General features: G+C 33.0%; 1 long non-coding RNA gene across 1 annotated transcript; it reads left to right on the forward strand.

The window, feature by feature from the left end:
• Positions 1-1,724: 1,724 nt before the first annotated feature.
• LOC114579775 lies at positions 1,725-20,487 on the forward strand. The gene is made up of 3 exons (XR_003700943.1): positions 1,725-1,844; positions 5,494-5,579; positions 19,709-20,487. It is a non-coding gene; the product is annotated as an uncharacterized LOC114579775 (long non-coding RNA).
• The last annotated feature ends 349 nt before the right edge of the window (positions 20,488-20,836 follow it).

A 20,836-nucleotide genomic window follows, 5' to 3' on the forward strand; every position in this document is an offset into this window, starting at 1 on the left:
TTTTCATGCTCGCACAAAGCATATTGAGGTGGATCACCACTTCATTCGGGACTGCGTTCAATCCAATCAGATAACAGTTCGTCACATCTCCTCCGCCGATCAACCAGCAGACATCTTCACTAAGTCTTTATCATCCGCTCGTCTTATCGACTTACGCAACAAGCTTCTAGTTCTACCGACCATCAGCTTGCGGGAGGGTGACATGGTTACTGCATCATCCACTACACCCAAATCATTCGCTAAAGCTGGAGCTGGAGCAGAGCCCGTCGGCGCACATCAGAACCGTTGCCCACCTTCTCCTGCCATCTGACTACTTTATAACTGTCAAGGGGCAATGATGTAATTGCACCAAGCAACTCTTTCACTTATTTATACCATTGTAATGAAATTAGTTAAGTTAATGAAATCATCCATTTCACTGTTCATCTTCTTCCTGCTTTACTTCATGTTTGAGTTCTCGACTGTACTGTTCCTCGGTCTACAAGAGTTCTTCACTCTCTCCTCTTTTTCTCTCTTCTAAATATAGTCCGAATGCTTTTGGGACAATCCAGCTAAATTGAAATGTGGTTTTGCTCACAAGATTTTGAGGCAGGTTGCCCATGTATGAGTTTGATGTGATGTTTGAAACGGGTTGATTGATTCAATATTATGATGTTATTTTTTACTTAAGAAAATAAGTGAGATTTAGGATTTTCTAATCAGTTGGGTCATACTTTGGCGAGAGTAAAGGATTCGTCTGTTGATATTTCAATGGCTTTAAATCAGTAGACTGATTGGAATATCAAGCTTATTTAATGAATATACAAGGCATAAGGTGGAAACATACTTCAAACAACAAATATGACACTAGATTGATTTTTCCCAGAGCTATTTTCGAATGATCTGCATCAGTTATGTAACTTCAAGTAATGCATAGTAGTTAATAATATTATGATTTTGAAAATTATTTTTTTATGTAAATCCTTGAACTTGAAAATATTCATCCGCAAAAAATCTTATCTTCTTTTCATGTTAGAGGTAGTGATTAATTATGCATAATAATAAACAGGAGTGCATAATGAAAAAATTCACAATGATTTATGAGTATGAATATAGACACAGTAAGGTTAATTAACAGATTATTTAAAACAATGAATAAACAAAAGTGGAATTGGTTTGCAAATCAGGATTAGAATATCATACTTAGGTTATTGTATGAACAAGAAATCCATTTTTTCCATGGTTAACCCACTTGGTGCATGAATCTAAACCATTAAAAAAAAGAGCAACGACAAATCGGATTCTCCTTAAATAGCAGCAAATAGTTAGATATGAAGCACATTTGTAGAAAGCAGTCCCATAATCCACAAAATCTTATCCCCAACAGAAGAAATATTGCCATACAGTTTGGTAAGTAAGCCCTTCACATGCATGGAATCCATTGACTAATTATATTATTATATTATATGTAATTTGGACAACATGTAAGAAACATGAATGAGCCTTAACTACATGCTTGTGGTCTCATTTTGTTAACTATCTTATGATAGCATAATTTCAATTGCCTATTCTACACAATATTGACGATTACATCTTTGTAATAGTATTTTCTTTTGAAGTATTGTATGAAGTTTCCATTGTGGCCTTATAAAATAAATTAACTATATAAATTTTAACCAACTGCTGATTTTTAATTGTTTTTTTATCTCTTCAGAGTGATGATGGAACTGACACTTTTTTCTATTCCATGCAACTTCATCACAGATAATCCATTTACAAGCCTGCTGCTTTGTTCTTGTTCACATTCAACTATTAACAGAGGTGACTGATCTGCTCTTCTTTGGAGTCAACGGCTAGCAATTGAGGTATTTGAACTTTTACTATCTTATTACAAAAATCTCAATTATGATTTCTTTCTTGCATGCCGTAGCAAGAGATCATGGTTACCAATGGTTACCAATTCCATGCCATACCCTCTGTTTGCCTTGTGATAATATCTTCATTCACTTAAAATTTTATTAATTCCTGTTCCTTCAATAAATATAATAATTTATCATCATAGGTAATGTGCACCACAATTAAAATAGCTCCATGATGTCAAAACTATGTTTAATTTACATTTATAGTTACGCAAGTCTCCATTGTGATTGAATTCCTAACAATTCTCTGTGATGGAACTACATATATTTAACATTTGTAATCTATTTAAGATACATTTATATGTGTGACTGAATTCCTAGCCATTCTTATATTATGTTTGATATGCACGTGATATATCGATAATAGATTTTGTAACACATGCATTTGATCTAGCGTTTAGCTTTAAAATTCAGCTCCATTTAATACAAAATCAAAATAAATATTAAGATTAGATCAATTCAAATTCACAGTCTCTTCCGATCATTTGGGGTTAGGACATAATGGGGATTGCGGCGGCGGAGGCAATGAAGGCGGCAACACTTGAATGGTCTCCCGCTTCACCCTAACTTGTTCTGTTTGCCCAGGAAGCTGTTGTTGATTCCCTTGCGGGGAGGAAGATAAGGCGATTCAATTGAATGTTAGTATTGGTAGTAGTGGAATAATCAAGATAGATATTGCATGATGTTTAATATGAGGCTTATGAAAATCTTAGATGGCAAAATTTGGCATAGATGATGAAAAAAAAAATCAAATTTGAAGTTTCTATTTTTTTATGATAAAATTAGGCATAGATAATGAAAAAAAAAATCAAATTTGATGTTTCTATTTTTTATGGTAAAATTAATTCTAAAGTTTTTATTGACTAGATAACAAATATGAATAATTTATTTTACTTACAAATAATGTTCGAAGAATGTGATGTTTGCAAAATTGAAATTGGATGGACAAGCTAAAATAAATTGGATCAGTAAGGAAAAAATGAGAAAGAAAGGATGGGTTGTGGACTGAAATGAAAGAACTTCTAAAAGAGAACTAAATGTGTTTCTTTGCTTGATGAGATTAATTCATTAAAGCAAATCACTAAATTTGTTACTGAATATATAAATAAATTTGAAAAATTGTTGCTACGCCATGAGATCATTGAAGATCATGAAATCACAATTTCTAGTTGAGAAATATCCACTTTGTATGGAGACATAAAGCAAATACAATGATTATTTTTTTCTCAATTAGATTAAAAATATTTTTTTTAATAAATTTTACTGATTATAGTTATTTATTATAATAAATTTAATAATTTTTTTCATCTTAACAATGATAAAATAATTAAAATATTTATAATATGATTTATTATTATTTTTAAATGTTTAGTCTCAAGCATTTACTAGTTTACTAATATATCACCTAAAACTTAAATTTTCAATCTATTATATCACTCCGTTAACACCCTGTTAGAAACCCCTTCTGTCTTCGTAGAATTGCTAGCAGAGTTTGTGGAATACTTTCAGATATCTACAATATTTCGGTGTACTTTGATTCAACAACCAAAATGAAGAGACTAGTTCTGCAACTGCTCCAAAATGGCGTATGCTGCTGCAAAATTGCAATTTAGTAGATATCATAATAACTTCTATTTTTCTGCTTTGTGCTTAACTTTACAAAGTTATTCAATATTTCATGAAGGAAATGAAGAGACTAGTTTAGTAAAAAAGACTAGAATATGAGGCAATGACAGTACTCAATAGCATTTTAGATTCAAACTAATCTGTTGCAAAACTGCTGCCTAATACTCAATAGCAATTCATATCCAACCTAAAGCTGCTGCCTTGCAAACAACTTACGTTCATCTCTAAATTTCCAAACACATCATAATAAACAAAGACATGAGAACAAGATCTGCAAACAATAGCCCACTATCTGACATGGAGAAGACGATTAGTCGAACAACAACAATGAAAAATAAGACGACTAGCTGTTACAAAATTTAGTTGACCTTTCCAAGATCAACTGGCAAAAAAAAATCCCAAACACCCTGTCAAGGAATTGGACGGAGAAGATGAGATGAGTTGGTACGTACGTCGAGTTGCATACCTTGCTGACCAAAAAAGATGCTAGACGTGCCAAACGGTCGAACATGACGAAATCAATGGAAAAGGCGATGTGGAAGACGATTCCTGGCGCGAACAAACGGAAGACGCGATGCGGACAGGAACGGGACTTAACAGAGTGTTATAATAGATTAAAAATAAATGTTTTAGGTGCTATATTAGTAAATATAATAATGTAGATGTTAAATGTGTATTTTGAATAGTTTAAAGTTTTATGTATGTAAAAATCCCTAAAATAAAACATGTTAAATAGTATTTTGTATAATATATTATTATCTTTAAAAAAATTGAAGTATATTTTAAAATAAAAAATACAATTCATTTATTATACCTTTAAATAGAGAAATATTTTTTAGATTTAAAATTAACTTGGAATTGAATTAAATTATGCATAACAGTAACCTTAGTTTTGTCTGTTGTTGTGATCAATTATTTGAACTATTCTGATTTTAAATATCTGAATCTCAACTTTCCTAATTAATTTTTCAGTCTGTTGGACTCCCCTCCCAGTTGTTTATTTATAAATCTATCTCCCTTTCCTAATTCATTTCATTCTCCTTCCTCCCTTCTGCCTTCTCCCTTCTCCCCTCTCTCTATCAACCCGCTTATGAGATTGGCCTTCGACGCGGACCTCTTCCCATTCACGAGATCGGCTTTCGTTGCGGAAGACTCTCTCGGTTCTCGAGATTGGACCTCACTGCGGAAGATTCTCCCTGCTCACGAAATCGGTTCTCAAGATTGTTGCCATTTTAGTTTCACAACTTAAAATAATATGGTAAAAATTTTTATTGCTTTGTTGAAGTTATAAATTTTTACATATGACATGATCTTTTGCTTGACCCCTAGTTCAACTTGATTGTCCATTTATTCCTATGGCCTATATCAACTTGGTTTGATCATGAACTCAGAACAACCTAAGGAAATCAACATCAAAACAACACCCATTAATGAATTTATTGGAGAGCAAACTAGAAGTTTTCATGTAGCATTTATCGAATATCATAATGCCAACTAACAAGTATGAATATCCTCATCATATGTAATTCCTTGATACTGTTTACAAAGTGGACCAAAATTTTGTTATTGATGGCCTTTTTAACATAGTTTACATGTGTAAAATATGCCTTGAATTTCTTGGCTTTTATTGGCATAGTAAAAAGCACGTTTTTAATAATATGATATAATGCTGATGATTTCTAATGAATTACGTGCCCTGGAAGTTGAATTTTGTAATAGATTTAGTCCTTTTTTTACGGCTTTTCTTGGGTGAAATGCAACTTTAACATGTTGCCTAGTTTATTGTATATTTCGTTTAGAAGATTAATCGATCCTATCTTACCATTTTATTCTCTCAATTATTACCATGCTTACATTTTCCTTGCAATGAAGTTGTATTTATATCATATACTCGGAAGTTAGCAAATTTTCTTATTGTAAATAATCTTATGGAGACTTCTTAATTCTTTCTTTTTTGATAAATTTTAAGTGTCAAACTTCAAGGCAAGAATGAATAGTGATGATGAAGACTTATGAGATAGACTACAATTTTGTACCATTGACTAGTAACTTGAGGTAAGTATTTTGATAGTACATATGGCAGTGATGGTATTTAAAAGGTATGTATTATACAATTTTAATATTTTTTTTAGCTTTATAATTTTCTTTTCACTTGATTTATATTTATTCATTTGGTCATGCCAATGCATGTTTTTTTGATAAATGTAATCAGTTTGTTTGATCCAATTAGTTTGATGTAAATAACCTTAAGCATGATGATAAATAAGTCTGTTTTAAGTTTTAACATATAAAATCAACAAGCCCAATGATAATAAATATTAAAATATACTCATTAGCACATCTTTTAAAAATAGAGCATCAAGTATTGATATCTCGCTATTTTAATCTCAAAATGCTAATTAGCTATCACTAATATTCTTTCAATATAAAATATCCTTACACTTCAACCTAACATCTTAATTTGTTAGCAACATACGTATCAAACTCAGTATTCGGGTCGGGTTCAGATTGAACCTAAAATTGACCCTAGTTCAATTCAGTTGACCCGAACTTGCTCAGTTTTATAAACGGTTCAAAAACTATTTCCTAGACCTGATCTGTCGGGTTACCGGGTTTACCCAACCAGACATGAAAACCACGAGAGCATGAGAGAGCGTAGCGCAACACATGATCGAGACTTCGGATGCGAGAGTACGTGAATGCGCGAGGGCAGCATGCGGGATTATGCCTAAGCTAGTGCAAGTGCGGGAGTACGCGATGCGAATGTAGGACTTTGGGTTCGGTCGTTCAAGCTAGACCGCTAGGGATTTGTGCAAGTGTGCGTGAATGCGGGCGACGGCGACCGCGAGAGTGTTGCGCTTTGATCTCTAGCTCTTTGATGCCCGCAATTGGCGACTGCGTGCTGAGCGGGATTGTGCCTAGGGGGGACTCGGGTCAAATTCAGGTTAGCAATTTGACCCAGATCGGCCCCGATTTTTTAATTGGGTCTAAAGTTGGAACTAAACCCGACCTGTTTGTTAAATAGGTTGACCCGAGCTTCAATTTTTCGGGTTGGGGTATAGGGTCGTGTCAATAATTGACACCCTTAGTTAACGAATAAGCTAAATAATTATACTCTTAATATTTAATGAAATCACAAATGAAATAATTAAAGTAATACTGTAATCTCTTTAGAGTAAAAAACCACAAATGAAATATTGAAATATTGTAATAATTCCATTCAACACTTTGCTTACTCTAACATATTTAGGAATAAGAATACTCGTAGGAGAGTAAAATAGGAAATCTATTCCATCTTGCTTGAATGTGTTTGCTTGTGTGCATATGTTTGCATGTCTGTGTGAGCTATACGTGTTTTTTTAGTATGTAAATTACACTATTATTTTTCATCTACAAGAACAATTATCAATTAAAGATACCTTAAAAAATTACTTGACTTATTATTTTAGCTTCACTAATACAGGTCAATCAAAATTTGTAATGCTTCATGACTAAGAAAATCATTCTAAAATTATATAAATTTTATTACCTAAATCACATTTAGTTCCATTAATATTATAGAGATCTTATTTCATTGTATAGGCTTGACACATTTCTTTTAATGCACTTGTATAGGTTCATAGTCATAATTAAACAGAGAAATACAAAATTAACTCTAATTTTTATGACTACATGTGCGAGCTTGTGTAAATTATATGTGCTGATTTGATTGTATGAATTACAAGCAAATTATACAAATGCACATACATGTACATAAATACACACACTAATGTATGATGGAGTTAATTTTGTTTTTGACTCTCCAAATATTATTCATATTTTTAAATATTGTAGTCTTGCAATTTGTTGAATGAAATTATTATAAACCTTTTGACTAATAAGTTTGTTATTATTTTATTATAGTTGATTTTTCCATATATATATATATATAAAGTAATTATTGAATAAATTAGATTTTAAGACAAAGTGAGAAAATATAGTGGTGATATATTTTTAAACAACATTTAATAAAGCTTCAATGATAGTTTATGCTTGAAATATTGAGTTTTGAATTTAATATATTTGGATTATAAAAATTTGTATTTCTAACTAATGATTTTTATAAATGATTAATAATTATTGTTTGTCCAGCATTTTTCAAATTTTCCAAAGGGCATCATCAAGTTGAACTTTTTTCTTGTGGTCTTTTATGTTGAAAATTGTAGTAATATCGAGAAATTAATTAAGCAACTTGAACCTTTTACTCATAAACTATTTTACAATATCTTTTGTTTTCATAACATATTTTTAACTTGTGAAAATATTTTTTTACAAAAATTAGATCTATGGATTTTTAGAAGAACTAAGTATGATTTTAGGTATTGATTAAATAATATGATTTTAGAATTATATTCTTAGACATCAAGCATAAAAAATTTTGATTGACTTATGTTAATAAAATAAAAAAAAAGTCTTAAATTGTTTTTAAAGATTTCTTTGGTTGATAGTTATTCTTATAAATGAGAAATTCTTCAGTATTTCAAGTATAAATTTTCATTAAAACTTAATTGCATGTTGTCTAAAAATATATGCACAACTGTATGTTCTCAGTGTCTTAAAATTTACTTTATTTAACAATTTTATTTTTATTTTACATCTCGCACACACACATGCATGCGCGCGCGCGCGCACACACACACACACACATATATATATATATATATATACATACATACAAAAAATACTTTGGTTTAGAGAAATCAACTATAGTAAAATAATAACAAACCTATTAGTCAAAAGCTTTATAATAATTTCATTCAATAAATTTGATGCAATTTAAAAATAACTAAAATTGCAAATGAAAGATTTCCTTTCCATAAAAGATAAACCAAGAAAATCTTATAACACAACCACTTCAAACTCATATTAAACTGGACACAACAAGTCCTTACAACTTATAGTAAAATATGTCACAACAACACTTCAACTTTTAATAAAGCAAGACACAACAATATCTTAGAACATAAAATAAAATATGACGCAATGAAACCTTACAACTTTTTAAGGTTTTGAGAAGAAAGATGCAGGTAGCAACACAAATAGGAGAACACTAAAAAAACAATTGATAATACTCCCTTTCAATATAATATAAACATACACAATATTGGAAACTAAGTAGGAAACGAAACTTTGAAAATTGATAAGAAGGCACACAAAATAACCAAACAATTGAATTAAATACCTTCAGAACAACCTTGCAAGGCCACCTCACATGTAAATCATTAAAATAAAGAATGGTGCTCAAAGAAAAAAATCAAACAAGTGGTTCTCCACATAAATTATGATCCAGCTCAGGTCGACTAGTGGTGTCAATTCGGGTTTACGGGTTGGGTTTGGGTTAAACTCGAGTTGACCTGGCTCTAAACGGGTCAACCTGAACCTGACCCGTTTTTACAAACGGGTTGGCTTTCTTATCCCATACTCGACCCGTGCGGGTTGCCGGGTTGACATGACCTGACCCGAATTTTTTGAAATTAATCTTAGACGCTGCAGAGCGGCGAAGCAGCGACGCGAGGCCAAGCAGCGACAGCACGTGAAGCGAAGCAGCTACGCACGAGAAGTGAAGCAGCGACCGAGCAACGCGTCACACAAGTCACACGACTACGACTGCGATTCGACGCTTCGGGCAGTGCGAAGCAACTACGACTCGACGCTTCCGGCAATGCGGGCGGGCAGCCAGGCACTCGACGTAGCAGGCAGGGCGGGCAACAGGCGCAGATAGTGGGTTTCGGGTCATTTTTGGGTTGCTGGTCAACCTGAACCCGACCCAATTTTTGAAACGGGTCAGCTTGTTAAACCCGACCCGACTTATTTCACAAACTGGTCGACCCGAACTCGGATTTTTCCAGGTCGGGTCCGGGTCGGATTTCGGGTCGTGTAAAAAATTGACACCCCTAAGGTCGGCGCTGCTTCGACAAATAATAACAAACTGCGCACAACAACACCTTGCACTCACAATATTTGAAGAAGAAAGATACAGGTGGAAGGGAAACCATGAAGAGAAGATTTGATTAAAGACCGAGACGAAATAGAAAAAATAAGGTAGAAGAAAATAGCTCGCAAGCTAAATAACCCGCATGTTTTAGTGCGATTACACTAGCAACAATAACAACCAACCTCTTCCAGTAATAAAATAAATCAAATATATTGGATAAGGGATGACATGGTCATAAATTGATCACTAAATTATGCTGCCCAAACAGCCAATAAAAGCATCTCAAGTTAACCCATTTAATGAGGAGTTAATGCACTTGGTATAGAAAAACAATAAGGTGGAAACCTAAAAGCCAGTAGCAGGGAAAAATAGGACAACAACATGTGGAATAATAGTTAGCATCGAGAAAGTCAGCAACAGGGAAAATGGGACAGTAGCATGAGGAAAAAGAACCAACATCGGGAAAGCCAACAGTAGGGAAAATGGGACAACAACATGAGAAAAAATAGGCAGCATAGGAAAAGAGTTGGGCCATGCCCAATAAACAAAACTAGTCAAAATAAATTCTCAACTAACCACCAAAGAAGCTAGATCAACACAAGTGAAAATTAAAAGCAGTAAAACTTTCGAAGAGCACCAAATCCAAGAATGATTATGGATTGTTTTCCATCATAGGGCATATAAAATGAACTTATATAACATCCAAAAACATAAAATGACAAAACATGATCACATCAATTCTCCCTAGTGGAAAAATCTCATCCCCTTGTGAGAATACTTCTATCATCCATTGGTAGATATCAGGATGTCAAAGTTGCAACTCATGTTCGACTATCAGTCAGTGGGATATCCATTCCATCTAAACAAGAGTCGTCGGTGCACTCCATGTCTTGTTTGAGTAGTACGGATATCCACAACATCATCAGGAATAGTAAGGGGCAATGTCCCACACAACTCTATGCTTGTAGCCGCACCTGCTAATATTTTCTTAATAATGGAAGGATTTTTATCAAAATAAGACGTTACATTATATGTGATTGGAGCAACTCTTTCAAAAAGCTCATGATCTTTTAATAGAAAACTTCTAACAAAAGTATCATTATGAAATAAAATAATGGATGATAAACATTTACTTAATGTAGTTAGACTCATCAATTTAAGTTGTTCATCCTCTATAAGCTACATGTTTCCCTTTATATTTTGATAAGCTATAAAGGTTTTATCAACAACTTCCTCCATGGTCATTGTCCCCAATTGCAGTTCTTCTGACTGCCTCACATTCTCTTATTCTATGTTTACTTCATTCAGCGGCTTTTTACAGTAGAAAAGTTGATCAACATACTACAATGTCGCCTTAATAGATCGCCTTTAAAGAATAACAACTTCTCCATTATGCCTTTTACAGTCATACATCTCTTTGCCAGTCTGTGTTTGCACCTCTTTCTTTTAATACCCAGTATGTGTTTGCACCTCACTTTTTCTTTTAATACATCTTTTCTCACATGCTACCAACCTATCCAAGAATTCAGCTTTGTCTGTTGTTTGAGTCTTAAATTTATCCACAATATCATCGAATGGATAAATGATTAATAGAGCATCTTGAAGTGCATAGCCTGACTATATATATATATATATATATATTGAAGATGTTGCTTCCCAAAAGGAAAACATGACAACTTACTACCAATATTATGAACTAAATTAATTAAAGAACCAACTTCATCAATAGGCGTTCTCAAAAGTGCGTTTTGCAAAATAACTAGAATCTGCTCATTGGAATATAGATGTCACTTTATTGGGTCATGCATTTTATTTTAAAGTAGATTTGTCGTTTAGATTTAGTGCAGTCAGGGTATTAGTCATTTCTGTCATTTGTTGTTATACGTTAATCATTTGTTGCATAAACCTATATTGCCAATCCGCTTGTTGATTATTTTGACTATCTTTTTTTTTTAAGAGAAAAGAAGACTCACCCGTCAACCTAAATCTCTGATACTAAATTGATGCAATCTAAAAATAACTAAGTTCGACAAATGATTTTCTTTCCATAAAACATAAACTAATAAAATTTTAGAACACAACCACTTCAAACTCACATTAAATAGGACACAACTAGTCCTTACAACTTATAATAAAATATGACATAACAACAGTTCAACTTTCAATAAAGCAGGACACATTAATACCTTATAACTTAAAATAAAACACGACACAATGACATTTTATAGCTTATCAAAGTTTTGAAAATAAAGATGCAGGTAGGAATGCAAATAGATGAACACTAAAAATGCAATTGACAACACTCCCTTTCAATATAACATAAACATACACAAATATTGGAAACTATGTAGGAAACAAAATTTAAAAAATTCATAAGAAGGCACACAAAATTACTAAACAACTAAATTAAAATACTCTTAGAATAACCTTGTAAGGTCACGTTACATGTAAATCACAAAAATAGAGAATGATGCTCAAAGGAAAAATCAAACAAGTGGTTCGCCACAAAAATTATGATCTAGCTCAAGTCAACGCGCCTCCGACAAGTACCAACAAATGGGTCACAACAACACCTTACACTCACAATATATGAAAAAGAAAAATACAGGTGGAAGGGAAATCGTGGAGAGAAGATTATATAGAAGATCAAGATGAAATAAAAAAAGTTAGGTAGAGAAGATAGCTTGCAAGCTAAATAACCTGCAGGTTTTAATGCGATTACACCAGTAATAATAACAATCAACCTCTTCCACCAGCAAAACAACATATATATATATATAATATATACATCTAATGATAACTCTCCATCATATAACAACATAAAGGATGGTGGTCTTGCACTCATTTTAAAAACCTACATTTAAATTTGAAAGAATATATTTATTTCAAATCATAAACGTGATCTTCGTAACATTTCATAAGATGTTCCAATAGATACTTACAATAATCATAAAATGTTATATATATATATATATATATATATTTATATATCTATAGGAGAAGAAGGGCAGAAATAGTCAAAATTGCTCACTTAATTATGCCGCCCAAACAATCAATAGAAGCTTATGAAGTTAACCCATATAATGAGTTGTTAATGCACTTAGTATTGGAAAACATGAAGGTCTGAACATAACAACTAGTTGTAGGAAAAATAGGACAACAAGACATCAATACTGGGAATGCCAGTAGCAAGGAAAACGGGACAACCAAATTGATGCAATCTAAAAATATTATTCCCAGAAGGAAAACATGTTAACTTCTTAATTGAAGAACCATCTTCATCAATAATTGTTCCCAAAGTGAGTTTTGCAGACAACTGGAATTTGCTCGTTGGAATATATATGTCACTTTATTGGATCCTGCATTTTGTTTTAAATTACATTTGTCTTTTGAATTTAGTGATGCCAGGGTATTAGTCATTTTTTCCATTTGTTGTTGTAGGTTAACCATTTGTTGCATAAACATATATTGCGAATTTGTAATTATTGTCTATCCATTTTTTATTTTTTAGAGAAAAGGAAGATCCACTCGATAATCTAAATCTCTGATACCAAATTGATGCAATCTAAAAACTATTAGGATTATAAACAAAAGACTTCATTCATAAAATATAAACAAACAAAATCTTAGAACACCACTTCAAACTTACGTTAAACAAGACACAAAAAGTCCTAACAACTTATAATAAAAGATAACACAACATCACTTCAACATTCAAAAAAATTGGACACAAAAATATATTAGAACTTAAAATAATAAACAACGCAATGACGCCTTACAACTTATCAAATTTTTGAGAAGAAAGATGCAGGTAGGAAGGCAAGTAGGAGAACACTAGAAACGCAATTGACAACGCCCATTTTCAATATAACATTAACATACATAAATATTGGAAACTTAAGTAGGAAACAAAGCTTAGAAAATTGATAAGAAGGCGAACAAAATAATCAAGCAACTAAATAAAATACCATCATATCAATCTTGTAAGGCCACCTCAGTTGCAAATCACAAAAATAGAGAATGGTGCTCAAAAGAAAAAAATCAAACAAGTGGTTCGCCATTGAAATTATGATCCAGCTCAAGTCGGCGTGCCTCTGGCAAATACCAACAAACAGGGCACAACAACACCTTACTCTCACAATATTTAGAGAAGAAAGATGCAGGTGGAAGGGAAATCGTCGAGAAAAGATTAGATATAAGATCGAGATGAAATAGAATAAGTAAGGTAGAAGAAGATAGCTCGCAAGCTAAATAACCCGCAGATTTTAGTGCGATTACACCAGTAAAAGTAACAGCCAACCTCTTCCAGCAACAAAATAGCCCATGTATATCGGAGAAGGGGGGAAATGATCTTAAATTGCTCACTTAATTTTGTCGCCCCATCAAATTGAAGCCTCTCAAGTTAACCCATTTAATGAGTTAATGCACTTAGTATAGGAAAACAACAAGGTGGAAACCTAACAGCCAACAGCTGGGAAAAACAGGATAATAGCATGGGGAAAAACAACTAGCATAAAGAAAGCTATCAACAGGTGAAACGAGACTGCATCATGAGAAAAATATAGCTGGCATAGGGAAAGTCAATTGTAGTGAAAATTGGACAACAACATGTGGAAAAACAACCAGCATAGGGAAAGAGTTGGGTCAAGCCCAATAAGCGAAACAGATCAAAATAAATACCCAACTAACCACCAAAGAAGCTAGATCAACACAAGTGAAAACTAAATGAGTAAAATTTCCTAAGAGCACCAAATCCAAGCATGATCATGAGTTGTTTTCCATCAAGGTCCATATAAATAAATTTATATAACATTAAAAAAACATAAGGAAAAAAGAAATAAATTAAAAATACAAAATGATAAAACTTTATTTCAATTCACCCATAATGGAAGAATCTCATATCCTGATGAGAATGCTTTAGTCATCTGCTAATAGATATCAGGATGACGAAGCTTTAACTCCTCACCTTCAACTGTTACTCAGGATGTCCATTCCATCTAACTAAGAGTCATCAGTGCAATCTATGCCTTATTTGAGGAGTATGGATATCCACAACATCATCAGGAATAGTAAGTGGCAAAGTTGTTCATCAATTCAGGTTGTTCATCCTCTATAAGCTACATGTTTCCCTCAATATTTTGATGAGCTATAAAGGTTTTATCAACAGCATTCTCCATGGCCGTTATCCCTCGTAGTTTTTCTGGCTGCCTCACATTCTCTTCTTCTGTGTTTAGTTCATTCAACTGATTTTTGTAGCAAACAGTTGATCAACATACTTGAACGTCGCCTCATTAGGTCGCCTTTCAAGAATAGCAGCTTCTCCATTGTGCCTTTCATAGTCATGCATCTCTTTGTTAGTTTGTGTTTGCACCTCACTTTTTCTTTTAATACATCATTTCTCACATGCTATGAACCTATCAAAGACTCCAACTTTGTCTGTTGTTTGAGTCTCAAATTTATCCACAATAGATAAATGATAAATTGAGCTTCTTGAAGAGTATAGCCTGACTGCATTTCTTTTTTTTTTTTAGAATCCTGCTTGCTAGAAGGAAAACATGGCAACTTACTACCGACATTATGAACTGAATCATGATAAATTGAGTAACCAATTTCATTAATAGGCGTTCTCCATAGTGAGTTTTGCAGACAGTTAGAATATCTGCTCGTTGGACTATAAATGTCACCTTATTGGATCACACATTTTGTTTTAAAATAGATTTGCCTTTTGGATTTAGTGCAGCCAGAGTATTATTCATTTCTTCAATTTGTCGTTGTAGGTTAATCATTTGTTGCATAAACATATATTGCCAATCCGCTTGTTGATTTTTATCGGGTTAGTCTTCCTTTCTCTTAAAAAAGACTTCTTTTCCATAAAACATAAACAAATAAAATCTTATAACACAACCACTTCAAACTCACATTAAATAGGACACAACAAGTCTTTACAACTTATAATAAAACAGGACACAACAACACTTGAACTTTCATTAAAACAGGACACAACAAGACCTTATAACTTAAAATAAAACATGATGCAATGCCACCTTACAACTTATCAAAGCTTTAAGAAGAAATATGATGCAAGCATGAATGTAAGTAAGAAAACACTAAAAAAGCAATTGACAACGCTCCATTTTAATATAACATAAACATATACAAATATTGAAAACTAAGTAGGAAACAAAATATAGAAAATTGATAAGAAGACACACAAAATAACCAAATAACAAAATTAAAATACCCTCAGAACAACCTTGTAAGGTCACCTCACATGCAAATCACGAAAATAGAGAATGATGCTTAAAAGAAAAATAAAACCAGTGGTTCACCACAGAAATTATGATTCAGCTCAAGTCGGTGTTCTCTAGCAAATACCAATAAGTGGGGCATAACAACACCTTACACTCACAATATTTGAAGAAAAAATATATAGGTGAAAGGGAAACCATGGAGAGAAAATTGGATAGAAGATCAAGACGAAATTGAAAAAAATATGGTAAAAGAAGATTGCTCGCAAGCTAAATAAACCGTAGGTTTTAGTGTGATTACACCATCAACAATAACAACCAACCTCTTCCAGCAACAAAACAACCAATATATAGTAGAATGGGAGAAATGTTTAGAAATTGCTTACTTAATTATGCCGCCGAAAAAGCCAATAGAAGCCTCTCAAGTTAACCCATTTAATGTAGAGTTAATGCACTTAGTATATGAAAACAACAAGGTGGAAACCTAACAGTAGAAGTAGTGAAAATGGAATAGCAGCATGGGGAAAGCCAGCAGTAGAGAAAGACAACAACATGAGGAAAAACAACCAGCATAGGGAAAGAGTTGGGTCAAGCCCAATAAGCAAAACAAGCCAAAATAAATACCCAACTAACTACCAAAGATGCTAGATAAACACAAGTGGAAACCAAAGGAGTTAAACTTCATAATAGCACCAAATCCAAGAATAATCATGAGTTGTTTTCCATCGTAGGGTCATACAAAATAAACATATATAGATTTAAAAAACATAAGGAAAAAAGAAATAATATAAAAGACATAAAATGGTAAAACATGATTCCTTCAATTCTCTTTTAGTGAAAGAATCTCATGTCATGATGAGAATGCTTCAGTCATCCGCTCGTAGATATCAGGATGACTAAGCGGCAATTTCCCATCTTCAACTGTCAGTCAGGGGGATGTCCGTTCCATCTAACCAAGAGTCGTCGGTGCACTCCATATCTTGTTTGAGTAGTATAAATATCCACAACATCATCAGGAATAGTAAGGGGCAAAGTCCCACACAAGTACACAACTATATGCTTTTAGCACCACCTGTTAATATTTTTTTAATAATGGAAGGATTTTTTTCAAAATAAGGCTTTACATAATATGTGATTGATCCAACTTTTTTCAAAAAAGCTCAATATCTTTTGATACAATAATGTTAACCAAATCATCATTGTCAAGGAAAATAATTGATGATAAACCTTTACTTAATGCAGTTAGATTCATCAACTCAAGTTGTTCATCCTCTGTAGGTTGCATGTTCCCCTCAATATTTTAATGAGCTATAAAGCTTTTATTTGCAGCTTCATCCATGCCCGTTGTCCCCAATTGCAGTTCTTATTGCTGCCTCACATTCTCTTATTCTATGTTTACTTCATTCAGCAATTTTTTGTAGCAGATAGGTTGATCAACATAGTGCAACGTCGCCTCATCATATCACTTTTCAAGAATAGCAGCTTCTCCATTATGCCTTTTACGATCATGTATGTCTTTGTCAGTCCGTGTTTGCAGCTCACTCTTTCTTTTAATACATCATTTCTCACATGTTATCAACCTATCCAAGACTTCAACTTTGTTTGCTATTTGAGTTTCAAATTTATCCACATTATCATCGACTGGATAAATGATAAACCGAGCATCTTGAAGAGCATAACCTAAGAACATTTTTTTTATTTTTTTATTTAAAAAAAAACTAGCAATATTTTTTGTTTTGAGGATGTTACTTTCCAGAAGTAAAACATAATAACTTACCACCAACAGTATGAACTGAATGAATATTAATTCAAAAGCCAACTTCATCAACAAGCTTTCTCCAAAGTAAGTTTTGCAGACAGCTAAAATCTTCTCGTTGGAATATAGATGTCACCCTATTAGATCCCGCATTTTGATTTAAAATAAATTTGCCTTTTGGATTTAGTGCAGTCAGGATATTGGACATTTCTTCCATTAATTGTTGTAGGTTAACCACTTGTTGAATAAAGATATATTGCTAATATGCTTTTTGATTATTTTGACTATCTTTTTTTTAAAGAGAAAGGAAGACTCACCTGAGAACCTAAATATCTTATACTAAATTGATGCACTATAAAAATAATTGCGATATCAAACAAAAGAATTCCTTCCATAAAACATAAACAAACAAAACTGTAGAATACAACGACTTCAAACTCACATTAAACAGGGCACAACAAGTCCTTACAATTACAATAAAACATGACATAACAACACTTCAACATTAAATAGAACAGGACACAATTATACCTTAGAACTTAAAATAAAACACGACGCAATGATGCACTACAATTTATCAAAGTTTTGAGAGTACTAGAAATGCAATTGACACAACCACCTTTCAATATAATATAAACATACGCAAATATTAGAAACTTAATAGGAATCAAAACTTAAAAAAATGATAAAAAGACACACAAAATAACCAAACAATTAAATTAAAATACCCTCAGAACAATCTTATAAGGTCACCTTACATGCAAATCGTGAAAACAGAGAATGGTGCTCAAAGAAAAAATTAAATAAGTGGTTCGCCAAAAAAATTATGATCCAGCTCAAGTCGGCGTGTCTCCGGCAAATACCAACAAACAGGGCATAACAAACAATATTTGGAGAAGTAAGATACATGTATAAAGGAAATCGTGGAGAGAATATTAGATAAAAGATCGAGACGAAATAGAAAAAGTAATGTAGATGAAGATAGCTGAAAAGCTAAATAACTCGCAGGTTTTTCTGTGACTACACGAGCAACAATAACAACCAACCTCTTCCAAAAATAAAACAACTCATGCATATAGGGGAAGATTGGGGGAAATGATCATAAATTGCTCAATTATGCCCTCAAACAGCCAATAGAAGCCTCTCAAGTTAACCAATTTAATAAGGAGTTAATGCACTTAGAATAGAAAAATAAAAAGGTGAAAACCTAACAACTAGCAGCAGGGCAAAACATGAAGGGAAAAATAGCCAGCATAGGGAAAGCCACTAGTAGGGAAAACGGGACTGCAACATGGGAAAAACAGCCAGCATAGGGAAAGGCAGCAGCAGGAAAAATAGGACAACAACATTGGGAAAAATAACCATCATAGAAAAAGAGTTGGGCCAAGCCCAATAAGCAAAACATGTCAAACTAAATAACCTACTAACCACCAAAGAAGCTAGATCAACACAAGTGGAAACCAAAGGAGTGAAAATTCCAAAGAGCACCTAATCAAAGCATTATCATGAGATGTTTTCCTTGATAGGGCCATACAAAATAAACTTATATACCATCCAAAAACATATGGAAAAAAGAAATAAAATAAAAGTCATAAATTGATAAAACGTGATTACAAAAATTCTCTCATAGTGGAAGAATCTCATATCCTGATGAGAATGCTTCAGTCATCTGTTGGTAGATATCAGGATGAAGAAGCTGCAACTTCTCATCTTTAACTATCCGTCAAAGGGATGTCCTTTCCATCTAACCAAGAATCGGTTGTGCACTTCATGTCTTGTTTGAGTAGTACGTATATCTACAACATCATCAGGAATAGTAAGGGGAGTCCCACACAAATTTATGCTTTTATCATCATCTTTTAATATCTTTTCAATAATAGAAATATTTTTTTTTTCAAAATAAGGCTTTAAATGATATGTGATTGAACCAACTCTTTCAAAAAGCTCAATATCTTTTAATAGAATACTACTAATCAAAGTATCATTGTCATGGAAAGTAATGGATGATAAACTTTTATTTAACACAGTTAGATTCATCAAATCAAGTTGTTCATCCTCTATAAGCTTCATGTTCTCTTCAATATTTTAATGAGCTATAAAGGTTCTATCAACAGCTTCCTCCATGGTCGTTGTCTCCAATTGGAGTTCTTCTGACTGCCTTACATTCTCTTCTTTTATGTTTACGTCATTCAACTGCTTTTTGCAGCAGACAGGTTGATCAACATTCTGCAACGTCGCCTCATCTGATCGCCTTTCAAGAAAAGCAAGTTCTCCATTATGCCTTTCATGGTCGTGCATTTTTTTGTTAGTTTGTGTTTGCACCTTACTCTTTATTTTAATACATCGTATCTCACATGCTACCAACCTATCCAAGACTTCAACTTTGTCTACTGTTTGAGTGTCAAATTTATCCACAATATCATCAGCTGGATAAATGATAACTAAGCATTTTGAAAAACATAGCATGACTGCATTTCTTTTTTTTGAGGATGTTGATTTTTAGAAAAAAACATGACAATTTACTGCCAAAATTATGAATTGAATCAGGATAAATTAAAGAAACCAACTTCATCAATATGCGTACTCCAAAGTGAGTTTTGTATATAGCTAGAACCTGCTCGTTGGAATATAGATGTTATCTTATTGGATATGACATTTTGTTTTAAAATAGATTTGCCTTTTGGATTTAGTGCAGCCAGGGTATTAGTCATTTCTTACATTTGTTGTTGTAGATTAACAATTTGTTCCATAAACATATATTGCCAATCCGCTTGTTGATTATTTTGACTATTCATTTTTTTTAAGAGAAAGGACGAATCGCCCGACAACGTAAATTTCTGATGCCAAATTAATGCAATCTAAAAATAACTAAGTTAGACAAAAGGCTTCCTTCCATAAACATTAACAAATAAAAACTTAGAATGCTACCTGATGCGGACATCGGCACGAAGATCTGACGCATCTATCACAGGAGGCGTCGTAAATCGACGGCTCTAATTTAAATTGTCATTTAAATTTTATTTTATGAATTTTAGCTATTATTTTATATTATTTCCTATTTTACCCCTAGGTTAGTTTATTTGAGTGTTATGGCCCAAGGGGCATTTTTGTAATTTTTTTATTTTCTCATGTTATGGCCTATATATAGGGCCTTAAGCTATTGTAATAGGATGGTTAATGAATATGAAAATTTTATTTTTTTACACTTGTGTTCTTTCTTGGGAGAGAGCGAGAGTGAGATTTTTATGAGAGAAATCGAGAGTTTCACCAGCCGCAGGATGGGTCCGGGCTCGTGACGTGAAGTCCCTTGGAGAAGGGCAACGCAATACCCACC

The sequence above is a fragment of the Dendrobium catenatum genome, unplaced genomic scaffold (assembly GCF_001605985.2).
Source record: "Dendrobium catenatum unplaced genomic scaffold, ASM160598v2 fragScaff_scaffold_627, whole genome shotgun sequence".
NCBI classification, from domain to species: Eukaryota; Viridiplantae; Streptophyta; class Magnoliopsida; order Asparagales; family Orchidaceae; genus Dendrobium; species Dendrobium catenatum.